This window comes from Anas acuta, chromosome 3 (genome assembly GCF_963932015.1).
Source record: "Anas acuta chromosome 3, bAnaAcu1.1, whole genome shotgun sequence".
Taxonomy (NCBI): domain Eukaryota; kingdom Metazoa; phylum Chordata; class Aves; order Anseriformes; family Anatidae; genus Anas; species Anas acuta.
Genome location: NC_088981.1, coordinates 17824581 through 17830754, shown reverse-complemented (window position 1 = coordinate 17830754; position 6174 = coordinate 17824581). Strand labels below are relative to the sequence as shown.

General features: G+C 49.5%; 1 protein-coding gene across 2 annotated transcripts in view; it reads left to right on the top strand.

Annotated features, from left to right (window-relative positions):
* The first annotated feature begins 2905 nt into the window (after positions 1-2905).
* COQ8A (coenzyme Q8A) overlaps positions 2906-6174 on the top strand; it is a 36487-nt gene continuing 33218 nt past the window's right edge. The window contains exon 1 of one of the 2 annotated variants that reach the window (XM_068675918.1): positions 2906-3045. The gene's annotated coding sequence lies outside the window, so the exon portion shown is untranslated. The remainder of the gene's footprint in view (positions 3046-6174) is intronic. The other variant, XM_068675919.1, reaches the window with a different exon arrangement.

Sequence of the window (6174 nt, the reverse complement as noted above, 5' to 3'; positions counted from 1 at the left end):
GACTCTTCTCTCAGAGGCCACACTTGCAGACCCCTGCTACTAAAACTTGCCACATAAACCCAACGCAGATGCAAATTAAACAGAAGCAGGAAGAATGGTTTACCACACGGGAATAAAGTGAACCAGCCAGGCCTGTCTTGGAAAGATTGGGAGAGTTTTATCCCTTGCTTGTTCTGCCTACATCTGAAATTATGACAGCGTGCTCATGCAGAAACGCATGGAATTCTCCATGCTCAGCACAGTGAGTAAGACATTATTTCACAATTAATGCTGACCTGACGCAAGTTAGGTGGCATTACGCACGAACTTGGAGCTGGCATCCAAATTCAGTACATCTCTAGATAAAAGAGCGTCCTCAAAGAAAGACGTCTCAAATATCTCTCTTTTCTGAGAAAGGTAAAAATTACCTTTCTTTTAGAGAAAATGGTATGGACTTAAACAAAAATTTAATAGTTAATTTGTATACACTCCTGGAAATGTCAGTATTGACTACATATTTTCGACAAAACTTTTTGAGGCTAGCACCTTATTAAAGCCACATTTTTGTATCACCTACCACATCCAGTCTCCATCCAGTTCTCACACACAAAAGTCTCGTGTTTGGCCTCTCCATTTCAGATATGTTTTGTCTGTGCATGGCCTGTGCCATGGCAATGAAGAAAAAATGTGCCTTCCTGGGGGAATTTTTTCTTAACCTTTTAAGTTAATATTTAGCCTTACTAGTACTTACTGAGGCTTCCTTCCAATCTGGACAGTGGCTGGGTGACACATTTTAACAAGATTACTTGCAGCTGTCTGTTGTGGCTGGCAGAGAACATCTCATGGCTCAGCTAGGAAGGTGGCTGGGGCTTTGGTGGGATGCTAATTTTTTATTTAAAATAAGGAAACAAAACACATGAAGGAATTTCTGTAATATTTAAACAAGGTTTTATGTGTTCGTAAATACCAGCCAAATCACCTTTGGTGTCAATAGATGAAGGCAAGGGATGTAATTGTCCCACTACATAGAGCAGGGAAGTTTGGAACTAGCAGATCAACAGCAATATTCACCAGCTGTAGAGCTGAACCCCTACACACATGTGTAGCAAACTATCGATCCAGCGTGCTTTACAACTTCACAAAACCTGCATCTCCCACTAGCTTTGAAGTAGGTCCTTCAGTGTGGATTGAGGTCCTCAGTTCAGACTACTAGTTAGCTAAAAAAGTTGGACAAAACAAGCAATTAACATGGCTGAAATCAAAGCTCAGGGCTGTTTGTTCATTACTCCTGTAAGTTATGCTATGACTAGAAGGCGTTTATGAGAATAAACAAACTATTATACTGTAAGAATAAATGAACTATTTAATCCGTAAACCTTGTCCAAATATACTTCTGCACTAATGCAGCCTTGCAGCAAATACATCAGAAAGAATGCATTGTATTAGTTTTCAGGCAGGAAAACTGTTGAGGCACATGCTTACCAAAGCAGAAGAAACCCCCCACAGTTAGGTGGAAACAGAGTTAGGTGGAAACAGTTAGAGACCTGCTGCTCCACCTGCACTGTCACAAGTCCATGGGGCCAGATGAGATCCACCCGAGGGTGCTGAGGGAGTTGGTGGATGTGATTGCTGGGCTGCTTTCCATCATCTATCAGCGGTCACTGTCATCCAGAGAGGTCCTGGCTGACTGGAGACCTGCTAATGTGACACCCATCTGTAAGAAGGGTTGTAAGGACCAGCTTGACCTTGGTGCCAGGAAAGGTGATGGAACAGATCATCTTGAGTGCAGTCATACAGCATGTGTGGGACAACCAGGGGATCAGGCCCAGTCAGGACAGGTTCATGAAAGGCAAGTCCTGCCTGACCAACCTCATCTCCTTCCATGACTGGGTGACCCGCCTGGTGGATGAGGGAAAGGCTGTTGATGTAGTCTACCCAGACTTCAGCAAGGCCTTTGACACGGTCTCCCACAGTTTTCTCCTGGAGAAGCTGCAGCCCATGGCTTGGGCAGGTACACTCTGTGCTGGGGTAAAAACTGGCTGGATGGCCGGGCCCAGAGAGTGGTGGTGAACAGAGGGAAATCCAGCTGGCGTGGAGTGGCTGGAAAGCTGTGCAGACAAAGAAGATCTGGGGGTGCTGGCTGATGCTCACCTGAACATGGCCCAGCAGTGTGCCCAGATGGCCAAGAAGGCCAACGGCATCCTGGCTGTGTCAGGAATGGTGCAGCCAGCAGGAGCAGGGAGGTGATCGTCCCCTGTACTCTGGTTTGGTGGAGCCACACCTCGAATACTGTGTTCAGTTTTGGGTCCCTCACTACAAGAAGGACATCGAGGCCCTGGAGTGTGTCCAGAGAAGGGCTACGAAGCTGGTGAAGGAGCACAAGGCCTGTGAGGAGCGGCTGGGGGAGCTGGGGTTGCACCTAAAGGGAGCCTCCAAAGAGCTGGAAAGGGACTCTTTGTCAGGAGAAAATGACAGAACAGCGGATAATGCCTTTTATTTTTTTAAATTTATTTTATTATTTATTGATTCCTGCAAAGCACACAGCCCCCCGCACCGCCTCTGGGTACCAACCACCCCCATCACCCCCCGAGCCCCACGAGGCGAGGGGCGATCACCCCGCCCCCCCCAGCCCTGACGGGTTTCTTCCCCTCTCCCTGAGGCGGCTCCCGCCCCGCCCCGCCCCGCCCCCTCCCTCCCGCCCGCGGCAGCAGCGGGCCGGGGCCGTGCCACACGCGCCTCACGCCCGGCGCGGCCCCGCCGCACGGACCTCACGGGCCTCACGTCCCCCTGCAGCCGCCGCGCGCGCCGCCCTCCCCGCCCCTCATTGGCCCGCGCCCCGCCCGGGCCCTGCTGCCATTGGCGGGAGCGCCCGGCGCACGGGCTCGGCACGCTCCTCGCCGGCCGCGCCGTGCTGGGAGGGGCGTGGACAGCGGGGCGGCCAATGGGAGCGCGGCGGGGGCGGGGCTGGCGGCCGGGCCTGGGCAGGGGGCGGCTCGTGAGGTAAACAGGCGGCGCGGGCCCGGCCGGGCGGGCGCGGGGAGGAGAGCGGCGGGCGGCGGCGGCCGGGTGAGCGCTGAGGGGGGCTGAGGGGCGCTGAGGGAGGCTGAGGGGCGCTGAGGGAGGCTGAGGGGCGCTGAGGGAGGCTGAGGGGCGCTGAGGGAGGCTGAGGGGCGCTGAGGGAGGCTGAGGGGGCCTGAGGGGCGCTGAGGAGGGCTGAGGGGCGCTGAGGAGGGCTGAGGGGGGCTGAGGGGCGCTGAGGGGGCCTGAGGGGCGCTGAGGGGCTCTGAGGAGGGCTGAGGGGCGCTGAGGGGCTCTGAGGAGGGCTGAGGGGCGCTGAGGGGGGCTGAGGGGCGCTGAGGAGCTCTGAGGAGGGCTGAGGGGCTCTGAGGGGCGCTGAGGGGCTCTGAGGAGGGCTGAGGGGCTCTGAGGGGCGCTGAGGGGAAGGGACTTGCGTGGTTCGTGTCCCTCAGAGCCCGGCTGCCTCCCCCTGGGCAATCTCAGGGGAAAATCGCCCAGCCATCAGCCGTGCCGCATGTATTTGCTGCCCTCGCCTTTATTTTTCTTCTCCTGCGGGAAGGTTTCTCCCTGGAGGTGGTTGTAAAGGTAAATGTTAGCTTTGCAGAGCTTGCTTGTGGCTGAAATGGAGGAGAAAAAAAAACAAAAAACAAAAACCGTGAGACCTGAAGGCTCGGTAATGTATCGAAGGGAATAATCATACTTCCTACAGGCTTGTGGGGCCGCTGTAGCGAAGCCATCGGGGATTAATGGGCCGGTGCATAGTTCTGCACAGGCACTGAGCAAGCAGGCTATAAATATCCACAGATATAAAAGTTTGGCTGGTGTTCGCAGTTCCCGACTGTCCAAACTTCTGCAGAACTGTTACATAATGGTACGGCTTCTGATATCCCACCCTGGTCATGTTGCACCCAGCAAGAATGTAGGTGGGGAGCCGCTTTTTACTGCAGTCCTTCTGGGTAATGGAAAACCAAGCTTCTCAGGAAGCTGCGTGGAAAAATAAAGAAGTTAGAAATCCACTTTTTATAAAAATGAGCGGACTTTTACTTAGCGTTTAAGAAAAAAGGAACGTAAAAGGATACAAAAGATTTTTCTTCTATTTTTAATAACCTATGGTATACTTTTTCTGTAAAGAATTAAGTTAATATCTTCTGGCCTTTATTTCCTTGGTTGCTCATCTTTAGATTGCTTCGCTAAGCTGGGCATATTCCTTGAGCACGTGCAAAATGATTCTTAGCACGAGGTGCAGAAATATGATGGTCAAAATCACTAGCAGATTGATCAGACTGCTGAAAGGGTTCAGAAATTGCTCTGAGTCAAAGGCTAAAAGCAGATAGATACCTGTCATTTAAAGAGAGTGTGGGGGTCTTGCATTTTTGTGCCATGTCTTAAGTACTTCGTCTCTCATTTTTACCTAGATAGAATAGAGTTGAGCTGTGGCTCACGTGCTTACCCATCTGCTTGCTGTTCGACCTGCAGACTTAAAGCACTTACAAAATGCAGAAATTTCTTTACTGTTAGCGATGACCTTAGTAGCCTTAAATAAGGTACGCTTAAAATAAGCAGTTGTATATTGGACAGTCTTAATCAATGGGGGAGGGGGGAAATAAGTGACCTCCTGAGTGTCTCCTTTATAAAAATAAAGTGGTGTGATAAGTAGAAGAAAAGGTCAGAAGATGTGGAGAATTCCTTTACGTGTTTACCATCTGAGTGTTGATCGCCTTGTTTCTTTGCTGTCAAGGACAATTCAGTGCCGGGCGATGCAGCTCTGGTCGTTTCATTTGTGATATTTAGAGCAGGTTAATAATAGCGCGTATGGAATCTTTGCAGCGGGAACAGAGCTTGTTTTGGCTTCTAGTCCTCCAACAGTCCTTGTACAGGCAAGCGGTGGACTGTTGTTTCACACCTTGTTTGTCAAGTTACATTATTTTTCTAGAGAGTGAAAGGGAAGGGGGGTAGCAGCTCAAGTCTTGGTTTCTGACTTCGCTAATGTTTAACTGCTTGGCTGGTGACTGAACTTATTTGTACGTAACAAATTTTTTTTTTCTGTGCTTTTAAAAATGTCTTAATACGGAAACTAGGGGTGGTGTGTTCATCATGTTCTTTTATCTTGTGTATCAAGTTATATTCTTGATTGGTTTCGCAGACTTACTAAATGCATCTGGGTGTTGTACAGATGGTAGCTTATACTTACAAAGTTCTATTTCTATGTTTGTTTTACCCTTGCAGTTTCTTTTTTTTTTTTTTTGTGTGTGTAGATCTCCATGTAGCCTCTTTATTGCCATTTAGATCTCCGTTTTCACCAATTACACACTGGATTTTTGGGTGTGCTGAGCAAATGTACTGTAAAAGCATTCAGTATTCTGAAATGTCACAGTGCTCGGCAAGAGAGTAATCGGGACTGGGAAAGAGGTAATTGGGTAGTAAGTAAAACGAGTGTTTCTTTCACAGAACTCTTCTAAAATTAGGAATCATAAATTTTGTTACATATCAGCGTCGTACATGGTCGTTCACATATCACTATGGGAAGTTTGGGGTCTCCAAAGGCTTTCAGTATAAATTGTGTAAAGCTTTGGCTTTTCTAGTCAGGACAAATGGTGTGTTGATTCCCTACTGTATGGAATATGATCTCACAAAATCTGTGCAGTGAGAGCACAAATAATCCTAGACTGTAGATTATGTGTTATCTTTGAGAGCTTGCAGGTTAGGCCTAGTGGTGAGTTACAAGCTGTACAGAGCTCACTGCTCTGATGTACTCTAGTGTCAGAGGGAGCCCTCTGTATGATCACCAGCAGCTTAACTAAACAACTTGTCTGAGGACTGTGGCAGAGCTGTTAGGTAGGTGCTGGTAGGCTGTGCTCCCTTTCAGCACTGAGGTTGCAGAATGGTTGAGGCTGGAAGGGACCTCTGGAGTTCATTGGGTCCTGCTGCACTGCTCAAGCTGGGGTGCCTCAAGCACAGTACACAGCACATTACCCAATGCCACTGAAAAGAGCTTGTCTCTGCCTTCTTTGTACCCATATATCACGTTGATAAAATCTCTCCTAAGCCTGCTTTTCCCCAGGCTGAACAGTCCCAGCTCTCTCAGCCTCTCCCCATAGGTCAGACTGTTGCTCCCCAGGTGCAGGACTTTGCAGTTCTCCTCCTTGAACATTGTGAGATCCTAGTGACCTTTTCAGC